This window comes from Macrosteles quadrilineatus, unplaced genomic scaffold (assembly GCF_028750875.1).
Source record: "Macrosteles quadrilineatus isolate MER2022 unplaced genomic scaffold, UCM_ALF_1.0 Scaffold_2__2_contigs__length_208266976, whole genome shotgun sequence".
Taxonomy (NCBI): Eukaryota; Metazoa; Arthropoda; class Insecta; order Hemiptera; family Cicadellidae; genus Macrosteles; species Macrosteles quadrilineatus.
In genome coordinates, this window is record NW_026542595.1 from 176,569,266 (window position 1) to 176,581,655 (window position 12,390).

A 12,390-nucleotide genomic window follows, 5' to 3' on the forward strand; every position below is an offset into this window, starting at 1 on the left:
TCGCTTAGTCTGCAGGTTTGCTGAGGTGGGGGTATTTTTATTTATACTTTCATTTTTTTTTTAACAAGTATTTATTTACAATCTATTCTATAATAGAATAATAAGTAAATTTAATAACCATTTTAACATGGGTTAGTTACACTCCATCAAGTGCACTAACATACAAAAACTTTTAAAAAGATTAACTAAAAACGATTTGGAAGGTCTATTGGATTAACTCTTTTGAGCCTATATGTAGCTTCACTATTGTCGAGGAGGTTGACTGCCAGGAAATTTGGATGGGTTTCTAATTTTCTTTGGTATTTTTCACTTCGTTTCTTTATTTCTTCTTTAACATAGGGTAATTTTGTATCTTGATGAATTACTTTATTTGTGACAAACCAAGGTGCTTGTAAAATTTTTCTCAGTGTTTTCGATTGAAACCTTTGAACTATTTCTATGTTTGAGTTGGAAGTGGTTCCCCAGAGTTGGATGCCGTAGGTCCAAATAGGTTTCAATATAATTTTGTATAAAAGTAATTTATTTTCAACAGATAATTTTGAATTTCGACCAATGAGCCAATTTAGTTTGTTTGTTTTTAAATTTAAATGAAGTCGTTTGTTCCAAATGTGTGAATGCCATGTAAGCCGTCTGTCGAGATGCATACTTACTTAGCTTCGGTACTTGCATAGGTACTTAACTTCGTTGGATTGTGGAAGCATGACATTATTCAATGTTACTGGGGGACAAGTTCTTGTAGACATAGTAAATGTAACTTGAACGGATTTTGTTTCATTTACTTTAATTTTCCAATTCTGTAGCCACTGAGACAAATCGTCTAATGCAGCCTGAAGGTTTGATGATGCCAGAATAGGATCCTGATTTGATGATAAAAAAGCAGTGTCGTCTGCAAATGTTGCAACCGTAATACCCTGAGTACTTGGAAGGTCATAAGTGAACAAAATATACAAAATAGGTCCAAGAACACTGCCTTGTGGTACACCTGATTCAATTTCATGCACATCTGTAACTATATCTTGCCCAGATAGCAAGGACCCTTGATTCAAGGTAAACTTTTCCCTACAATTTGCATTCACAATTCAAGGTTGCAAATATTAGGAACATTGTGGCTGGATTCAAGGACAACAAAATACTGCCCTTTTTGAGTTCATAGATTCCGCCCTGAAACAGAGTCAACAAAACAACAGCGCGAATTCCCATGATGCAGTTCGACCAAGCGACGCCAGCCAGACGCCAGACGCCAGGATCCACCCCTAAACAATCCTAACCTCTTTGTCTTTGTCTTTGTGTGTCTTGTCAGTTTGTCTTTTTGCGACGTTTGTTTCTCGCGTTATTACTATATCAGAGTTTTTAGACATAAAGTATTCATATTGAAGTTAGTTTTTGTCTATTTTCAATTTCTTTGTTCATAGTTAATTCCATAGTGTTCGATTTTAGAAGACTAACTGCAACAAAAGTGCTTGTGAGCCAACGAAACATAAAGGTGAGTCAGCTAATCTTTTCATTGTATTCATAATATTTTTTCCATTCTTATGATAAGATATGTGTGTTAGAATGCTAATCATACTGACATTAGAACCTCAAGTTACAAATGCTCTGAAAATTATCTTACAACAATAAACTGCCAAATTTGGACTAGGATCCAGAATAATTCTAAGCCTGTGCTTGCCCTAGGCCTCATGACTGGTGAATTGTTTTATAGTTGGCCTAGAAAGTATTGTGATCCGTTGGAATATTGTATCTGGAATTGTTCAAGACCTAGTTACTTATTTTTGCCAAATCCGGTGGGCTACAATATTATGAACACACAAGCCAATATGTAACTTAATGATGCAGTTTTTTATCAGCGTAGATTGTCTTAAGTTATCATAGGCCGAAGTTATGAAGTTTCGTTTAAGAATGAAGAAATGATTTTCGATGGATTGGATAAATAGACCTAGGCCTATAGAAAAATATTTTAATTTAGCTTAGGCCTATGTCTTAAGTTATAGACTTGGTACTGTAGCCTAGGTCTAAGGGCTTATCCTAGTCCTATGTCCTGATGCTAGGGTTTTTCGGCAAACGTTTAGATGGGTTAAGATTAGCATCTCTCAAAGATTTTAAGTTTTGTACGCCATACCCATTGATTAAACTAAGTAAAGGTAGGCTACCGTAATGAACTAATTTAAAACAACCTTCTACAAAATGTCACTTGGGAGACCTGCCATTTTGGTTTTATGCAGCTGTTAACTTTAAATCATATCCTGGTAACTTGTGCCTATTTAAGTTACTAAAGATGTATATTGCCCATGCTGTAAGTTGTAAAGTTATTGTAACAAGGTTACCTAGGCTGCTGTGTTATTTTTCAAATTAACTAATTAGCTTCAGCGAACACAGATTCAAAACAAGTGGCTTGCCGTTTGAACAAACGTTACAAGATGAGTTGCCATCTTGCTTTGCATCGAAATTTGCAGAATTTAGAACTGTAATTTAGACATTATTATGAATAACTTGGTCTGTGTGCTGCAATTTAACTTACGGTACCGGTATTAACAATTTTGGAAAAATTCTGAAATTTTCTGCTTTAAATAAACCTTACCATTTGTAGGCCTATAGTTTTTAAATTTTATTGATGATTTGTAATTTAAAACAAAAAATATTAATAGCCTAAATCATAACTTAATATTATTAAAACCTTAGAGTAAGAAAGTTAGTACCTAGGTTAAACTTACTAAAACTTTCGTTTGTTGGTCAAACAAAAATTCACTTTGGAAGAAAGTTGTTTAAAAAAAAATTAATGCCAGACTTATGGTTTACTTCTTTTTCCATCTTGCTTAATTTAGCCAGAATTTCAGGTTGAACAGAGAGGCAAGACCATTGAACGAGTCTAAACTAAATTTTTTGTACTTGATTCATTTGGTAAATCCCACTGTACACCCCTGAAAACACACACTGACCAATTATGTCTATTCTGTACTTTACTACAGAAGTGAGATTGTCAAAGCTAGTTTGTTAAATACAAATACATGGCATATTCTCTCTAAAAGCTGATTGTTTTGTATTTTTCTTCCAATACTAGCTGTAACCCGCGGGCTTTGCCCCGTTTAACTTCTTAATTTTCAAGATGATCTCGTTCGCATGGCTCAATCACGTCCTGGTTGAAGTTTGTTCGCTACGCTCACTCACCTTTAGATTGGAGCTCGTTCGCTACGCTCACTCACCTTTAGGTTAGAGCTCGTTCGCTGCGCTCACTTGCCTTCAGGTTAGCTCGTTCGCTACGCTAACTCGCCTCCAGGTTGAAGTTCGTTCGCTACGCTCACTCACCTTTTGGTTGCAAATTAGCTGTTGTCATAAATGTAAAAGAAATAATAGTGCTGCACCCTGTTGGTAATCCTTGTAACTTTAATGCTATTAAACATCATAGAACAGAACCAACTTGTTTAATTGAAACAGCTGTTAAGATTCATTAATTCCATTTCTCATAAGGTTAACATGGGAAACTCCAGAGCCACTGGGGCGGAGCCCAGAGGTCGGAGGGTAAAATCCTTTCTTAGTGATCGTCTACTACCCAAAAGGATGATGCCTGCCAAGATTCAGGTTCCTAGGTCTTATGGTTTCTGAGATTTCGTGATGAGTGAGTGAATGCATGAGTCAGTGGTATTTGAGCTTTATATAGATTTGCATAACAAATTCTTTTGTTATTGTTATCTATTATGAGGCGTTTCACTTAAACTGTTTCAGTTGTAGCCAAGAGACTGTTGGCTGAAGCCACTGAATTGAAAGTAAAAAAAAAGGGGTGGCGGAATTGTACCCCCCTGGAATTGTACCCCCTGCTGGTTTGTGACGTCACGATGACGTCTCATTTTCTCGACCAAAACGGCGTGTACGGGCTGGAATTGTACCCCCCTCATAAAACTTTGATATTGTTATGCACGAGTGGTTTGATTAAATCCACTGGCATCTAAAAAACTGTACGGACCGGAATTGTACCCCCTGGAATTGTACCCCCTCAGTTAGAACTCACTTTTATTTGACCAGTGTACGGGGTGGAATTGTACCCCCCTGGAATTGTACCCCCCGTCAGTCTAGCCCTTCTTATAGGACCGGAATTGTACCCCCCTGGAATTGTACCCCCTGGTCACCGCAGAAGAAGATGTACGGCCCGGAATTGTACCCCCTGGAATTGTACCCCCCCCCATTTAACCGAGGAGCTTGTCTATTATGATTACCAACTAAAATCAAACCAATAGTTATGTTGGATATTAGAGGGGAATAACACGAATGTGAACTGAACCAAGTTACCCGACACTTAATGAATTGCTTTTTGTGAAAGGATAGGCCTATTCTAAGAAACTGCAAATTAAGGCCATGCAGAGTAACGTGCGAGAGGCCTAACAGACTTCTTTGTACGTTATTCATTAATATTTTCTTAACCTTCCCAAGTACTAACTGTTCATGGGTTAGCTTAAATTCACAAAGGTTAAAACTTTGACAAACTGTGAAATACTTTGTACCTGATACCTACATTCGGGACAACGTAAGTTTGCAGTTGTGGTAGGAGCCTATTTACCATATGGTTTTGAATGAACTAATGAGAACCGTGCGGTGTTGCCAAATCTAATAATACCAGCTGATTTGATAATATTGCTTAGTAAGTATATTTTAATTTGTGTTGTCAACGGGCGATGTGGCAAAGTCGCACTAGCCTTGTCTTGTGATTGGCTGGCACCATCTGCAAACTTACGTGGTCCCGACTTAAATTTTACAACAGGTATTTTGTCCAACTTTGCCAGTAATAACTGTTCATAATTTGTTACCGAATAAACAATAATGCATATTATGTTTGAATGAACAAAAATGAAATACATTAACTTCTTTTCACGGTCATATTAAATTACGTTGAAAAGAGTGACGTGAACAAATAACCATTCCATTCTTATAGCGTAGTTATTGTATACAAACTAGTTTAGCTTAGTTATTAGGCCTATGTGCAGTAATCAAAAGGTAAGTATTTCAAATTTATATAACCAAGCCGAAATTCGCTGCTTGCGACTCCTCTTGAAAACAAAGTTTGTTAGGATTTGCACTGCTTGTATCGTTTTAAATAAACCAATCTGCTTGGGTTATAAATTTATTTAGAAGCTTTGTCCATGAGGGAATCAAGCTCAGCGTTAATTTCGTAAACGTTTATTCCATATTGCTTGGCCTTTTATTAAGTCCCTAAGGAAGGCAACAGGTATATCCTGCGATCACAAGAACATCACAGTTATCCCAAACGATCACAGCAAATTTGTCGTCATCTCCCACGATTACGGCAACGCTGTTTGTTATCATCTCTTGCGATCTCGGATACAATGTGGTAATTTACCGAAAACGCGATTTAAGAGACACAAAAACAAGACGTGATAAGGTAACTAACGGCGACTCGTTACAGATTGCTTTGGTGGATATTATAAAATGTAAATTTCCCTTTTCGCACAAAGTATTCATTTTCTTTGGGCACAAAAGTCCCAGGTATTTCCCTAGTCATTAAAATTCAATTTTAGTTCTGTTAGCCAAAGTACTACTATTTTGTAGGAAACATAGACTTAACTTTACGATGATTTTCAAAGGAAAACCCTCTGAATTAATCTGGTACGGCAAGGACATTTATAGGTGTTCATAAAAGTCAAGTCATTTTAAAAGAATATGATTGTTTCTTTTCTTAAAAGTACTCGTGTACTTGGACGAAAGCCAGGATAATAAATCAAAAACTCCTAAACAAACTTGAAGAAGACATTCTGTACAATAACGGCTACGTTAACTATATTATTCAGAGATAATCTATCCATTTATCTATCAACCCATCTGTTTGTTTTGTTGTGAACTGATGTTCTTGAAATGATTATTTGATAGAAAACATTTAGATTAAATTAGAAACACTGTGATGTGAACAAAAGAATGTGTATTATTACTGAAAACTGTTTACAAAAATTAATAATAAATATACCATGTGTTAATAACAAAAGTACAAGAGAAAAATGTATATACAGACCAAGGGATAAAATTATATGCTTTTAACACCATCTATTCAATAATAAAAAAATAGCATGCACATTTAACACAATGACACACACTTACATTTTACTCAAATTGAATGTATGTATGTATGTATGTAGACATTAATTTTCATTGTATATAGTTGAGCGCTTTTTTCCTGTGCTTGTGTCACAACCATGTCACCAATGGCTGGCTTGTGTAATGAGTACGCAGTGCGGGAATTCAGTGCATTTTTGAGACCAAATCGGTTCTGAGATGACCGGAAACCCTGTCACTCACTTACTTGTGAGCGATTTGTTGCTTTACGAAGAACCATTACCGAAGGTCATGGCTCTTACAATAATCCCTGTATCTTCCGGCCTGCATTGTTGTTTGCTTAATAGCCTTTTAGAAAAAGCGTTGACCCATGATGTGTACTGTGATTGTGGCTTCGTCTTGTGTATTTTCAAAGTTTGAAGGAGATTAAAAGTTAAATTTTATGATCAGATTTTATGTTATTAGATAATAGTGTATAAAAAGTATTACAGTAAAAACAAACTAAGCAATAATGTAATCAAGTTGTTCATGGTTTAAAGAAAATTAATAAAATATGCATATAGCCCGAGGCGAAGTAAAGTGGCGAAGCCAGATTTTTGGATAATCTCTTCACAATTATAGTTCCTTAGTACAATCACTATATTCTGTACAGGTTTAAAAATCCAACATATGTCACTGTAGAAGGCATTCTCTACTACTTCATTTTCATAATACCAATTAAGTTTATCGAGTGGGTGGGGGTACAATTCCAGCCCGTACACAAGCCAAGCTAGCTGTCCAAGAGGGGGGTACAATTCCGGGGGGTACAATTCCACCCCGTACACATTTGGCTTTCTGATGGGGGGTACAATTCCAGGGGGGTACAATTCCACCCCGTACGTAAATACTTTGATGTTGGCAGGGGGTACAATTCCGGGGGGTATAATTCCAGGGGGGTACAATTCCGGGCCGTACATCTCCTGCTCTTTTTAATATCTAATATAATTATCCGGTTCACTGATCACTTGCCCACATTAAATAGATTAGATTTCGTTAAAATCAAAGTGTACGGGGTGGAATTGTACCCCCTCTAGGCGTGACGTCAAAATGACGTCAACGATCGCCGGGGGGTACAATTCCAGGGGGGTACAATTCCGGCGACCCAAAAAAAACTGTATCCGTGCATGGCTGTGACAAGCCAAATTTAGGGCCAGTACCTAAAAGGTTTGTAGAGCATATTAGTTATAGAACTGTTTATTTCATAAGGTTTACTTTTGTTGTTACAGTAGAACCTCGATAGTTCGACACTCCCTGTAGTTCGACACAGGCCGTGATGACAAGACATGGCATCAGTGGCCGATGACGGGTTCACCAAGGTTAAAAACTAGAGCATTCTTAGTGTTTTCGTGCATGGAAAAACTCAATAGGTAGCCTACTTAAAATATCCCATTAACTTACATTTTTTCTAAGATCCAAAGTGTAAAAAGCATGTGACGTAAATTATGAGGGGCGAATAAGATTGTATTTACTGAGCAGCCTACCCCTAGTACCAGCCACGCTCAAATTTCTTCCCCGGGGTGCTGAGAAGGATTCACGGTTTTGACTGATCAATTATTTTAATTTAATCTAAGGTTCAGAGCTCTAGAAGCGCTCAAAAGATCCTGCAGACGCCCAGGAGGAGAGCAATATCATCCTCGCCTTTGTTAAAATGTTATTGCAAATTTTGCCTAACTTTTAGAATAACTGTAGGACAGACGAGTACTCTACCCTGGCCAATTCGATAAAACTACCTACTCGTTTAAACTGTTGCAACAACGGGTTTTAGAATTCTAATAACAAGTCTCGGGTTTGTTAATTTGGTTTATTAGTATAAGGAACATACAAGGGTGGTTTTTCAAGTAAGAGCCAGTTTCTGCGTATAAATCCATAATTCGCTTAAGTACGCTGCAGCAAGGCTCCTCGCCACTTGCTGGTATCATTTGTGAACAGAATGACACAATTTGCAGCTCTGTAGCTGACATGTACCTACATTTCGCTGTGTGTTTCAACAATTTTTTAGACTTTTTGTCCCCGTACGCTAGGCTGGAGCCCGGGATTGTTTTTCACATTACTTCAGGCTAGACCTAGGGGTTACGGCATTATCACTTAGTTAAAATCCATTGGTGATTTGGCGGGATTTGAACCCTGGACCCCAGGAACCGGAATGACCGCGCTCTAACCACTAGACCTGCTCGCTCCCCAATTTTTTAGACTATTGATAATGTCAATGATAATCAGGGCCGGAGAGAGCCATCATGGGCCCCTGGGCTCAGCGATCCCGGGCCCCCTATTTACTTGATTTAGTGTCCAGCCGTCTCCGTGCCGTTTTGTCACACAAATAACTATATTAATAAATGTTTGCTCACAGTTTCAGCTTTAATCACAGTCAAAACAATTCAAGTAAAAAATTACTTATTGAACTGGAAAACCATGCTGAAATTTTTAACTCAAGCAGATTACATGTACAGAAAAAATTAAAAAAAAATTAGATAAAACATACTCCCTTAGTCGATACTTTATGATTTTTTTTTGTTGCAGGAAAAGAGGAGTTATTGGTGCACAGAATAGGAACATCAGGCTGAGGTTATGCGACAGTAAATAATGTATAAGTAAAATGTCACTTAATTTAACTCATGTTCTAATTTTCAAGTTTGTTTTATACTTTATATTTTCATAAAATAAATTTACTATAACCAATGTCACTTGCTACATTTTATTTATACCCCCACAAATAGTGATATTTTGGCTATGTTTGAAGAACTGTTTTGAACTTTTAAACTTTTTGTTGATCACTGAGATGTCTTTTCTAAAGCAGGGTCTGGTGTAATTTGATGAGGCCTTATTAAAAATTAAATGCTCTCACCCTTCACTCACAAGCTTGGCAGAATAGGCTTATTATTTTTAACCTAACTCAGTTATCCTATACAACATTTAAATAAAGTGTTATAGCATCATTTATAGGTTTCTAGCTGCCCCTCCCCTTGGGCTTCACAACAGAATTGAAAAATTTTCTTTGCTACAAACAGTTGTTTTGCATTGGTTTTGCTTAGAATTTTCCTAACAGCGGTTTGGTAGCTAATACAATTAAACTAAAGTTCTGTCAAAAGAAAAATATGTTAACATTGTAATTTTAAAGCCAGTGAGCTAGAGTCCTGATGGAATCTCTCAAAGCTACTTCTTGTACATATTAAGTGAAACCTATTATGGAGGTTAAGTGAAACCTCCATGCCACCAAGTTCTGAGTACATATGCATGGTAGTTTTTGAGGAATAGTGATCAATGAGTGAGTGAGTGGTAACTGTATTATAATATAGATTATAAGGTCAAATTATGTATCCACCCAAAGTTTTCTGCGTAGATTAAAGCTTAAGGTAATGTACCTTGCGTTTAATATTTTAAGGCTTAACTTACTGCCATAAAGCAACCAATATTTTGATGTCCTAATAGATAGCTGTCCCCGCGCTTAGTAGGCATCATTAAAGTTCTTGAGTTCACAAAGACAAAACAGCTAGGCTATCCACTAGGACATTAAAATATTGGACTACTTTAAGACCGTAAGAATGCCGTAAGTCAAGTAAAATTCCTTGTCAGTCAATCACTTGTTACTGTATGTACTGAGTTGATCATGATTATGCTTTTATTTAACCCGAATTCAACAATATATTTTGATTTCAGCCAAAAATCTTTACCTTGAATTAACCTTAAATTTTCAGGTTATGAGTCCTGAATTGACCATGATTTTACCTTAATTTAAACATACTTATACCTTAATTTAACCTCAATTCAGCCTTGATTATGCATTACTGCCAGAAACGTTTACCTTGAATCAACCTAAAATTTTCAGGGTTGATTCAGGTTTCACAAGTGTTCAGTAGGACCCTTGAATTAGCCCTGAATTAGGCTTGATGGCTTGATATTTTAAGATTAATTCAGGCTTGCATCTTTGAAAGTTTAACCTTGATTTAATACTGAATCAGGAAAAAATTGCTATCTGGGTGATATTTAATTTGAAAAAAGCGTTTGGACAAATACGATTTCAACACTCCATAGTATGTATGGGGCAGCAAAGTTTTAATTTTGAACAATAATCCTGTGTGCCAGACTTTATCAAACGCCTGGGCTACGTCCAAAAAAGCAGATGAACAAAAACGTTTATTTTCAAGATCTTCCTTGATTACATTCACTATTCTATGCACTTGCTCAATGGTGGAATGCCTTCGGCGGAATCCAAACTGATGGGAAGGCAACAATTCTTTTTCATCAATTATAATTTGGAGTCTTTATAAGAAAAGTTTTTCAAAAACTTTAGAAACCACAGGAAGAAGAGATATAGGCCGATACGAGGATGCTTGATGTAAAGGTTTACCAGGTTTCGGAATAACAACAATTTGTGAAACCTTCCACTGTATTGGGAAGTATTCAAGGCGTAAAACTGCATTGAAAAGTACTGTAAGGAAAACTATACCTTTTCTAGGACGCTCTTTCAACACTTTACCTGTTATCAGATCATAACCGGGGGCTTTTTTGCCGTTTAAATCACTTTAATATATTATATATTTAATATATTTAAATACTTTCATTTATTTTCTATTAATAGCAAATAAACTGGCATACTCTCTAAATCAATACGGTGTTTGCTTCAAACAACTATATTGTGGAAATATTGAAAAAACCACAATTTTTATACGTCTTTGGAAAATTTATTTATTTTGATGGTCTGTATTTTGACCATTATTTAAGCTACATACTTGCTGTTGGGCTTAAAATGTCACAAATGTATTCTTCTTTAATGTAATAATATAAAATTTTCTGTAAAATCAACGGTTCGCGAGATTGAGTGAAAAACAATAGGAATTGCCATATTTTTTATATTTCGATAACAAGTGGCGCGCCCCGCGGCGAGCGGCAGTATCTCGAGGTGGATAACTTGGATTTTATGTTATGGGCCCAATACTAACAACATATCAAAAAATCAGAACTACCCGACCTTTTGCACAGCAACCCCATATTTTCTGACAGATTTACTGGACTATAACTGGCATCGCCAACAACTTCAACAGCTTCAAACCAATCACCGATTTGTTCGCGTTGTCGTTCAAATGCAACTAAATTCACGGTGTTAAATAATATGGATGTGTCAAGTGTCCCGAACGAATTAACTGACCTGACGATTGTAGAACAAATGTTGATTGCACGAGTACATCCTGCTATGTCCATTTACAAAGTACAAGCAATGGTCAGGATGGCCAGTTTCACTACAAAGGTGCATAGTATAAACTATCAGATAAATTTGTCATTCTTTAGAATTGAAATAATATCGGGCAAACAAACGGTGAATCTGTTGAAAGGGAACATATTGAAGGGTGTTAGCTGCTTTAGCCATTGACAATCTTTAAATAATGCTTCGCTCATTTATGCGTCTAAAGTGTAACGGCAGACCACCCTAGTTAACGTTTTTATTCTTTTCCTACCACTGCATGGAAATTACAGCATTGCTTAACCTGTGGGCCTATACAGTACGCAAAATAGCCCATTTACGCTCGATCATTCCCGCTCGCTAATCAGCTGATTTTACCGTCGGCATTTCTACACCAAACACAGCCGCAGATCTGGTACGTTCACAACCGATAAGCAAAAAACATTGCCTAAAAATTAAACATAACTTAGTTACATTTTATATAAGTAACAAGTTCTGTGTATTATGATAAGTTTATTATGGTGGTAGGAAAAATCTTGTGTATATTTAGAGCACAAACCGTCATTGCAGCTCGAGAAATGTTGATGGCCGCACTAAGCTTTTTGGCCATTCATTTCGAGTTAACCATGGGTACTTTGCGCTCTTAATACACAAAATAGCTATTTCGAGCATAATTCATCAACTTAATGGCTTTCTTCGTAGTGAAACTGCTGTAGAATTTTTTTTTTTTCGTGTAACATCAATTTTCAATTGAGTGAATCAACAAATAATTGTAATGTGATCGTGGGTGAAGCCAGGCCCGGGGATAGCTGGCAAGCGGCTACCTACCGGTAGTTGGGTGGTGCTATCATTGACTATATAACACTATATAGTAATTAGATTTTAGAAGTGTTATGTATTCAATGGTGGTACTATATCCTCAGTTATTGGTTATAGGTAATGAAGTCAATACCTCCCACAAGTACTAGAAAAATACAGTATACGTGATACCTCCTTAGTGATAAACACCTTGTACGCAGTACCTTATGGTATAGTCGGGTCGCCGGAAGACTGCCCCCCGGAAAACTACCCCCAAGAAGGTTCCTACGTCATATTGACGTCAGAGACCGGGGGGCAGTTTT

At 36.8% G+C, this 12,390-nt stretch overlaps 1 long non-coding RNA gene across 1 annotated transcript; it reads left to right on the forward strand.

The window, feature by feature from the left end:
- Positions 1-1,043: 1,043 nt before the first annotated feature.
- LOC128988188 (uncharacterized) lies at positions 1,044-9,065 on the forward strand. Its single transcript, XR_008490339.1, has 3 exons — positions 1,044-1,483; positions 7,320-7,460; positions 8,611-9,065. It is a non-coding gene; the product is annotated as an uncharacterized LOC128988188 (long non-coding RNA).
- The last annotated feature ends 3,325 nt before the right edge of the window (positions 9,066-12,390 follow it).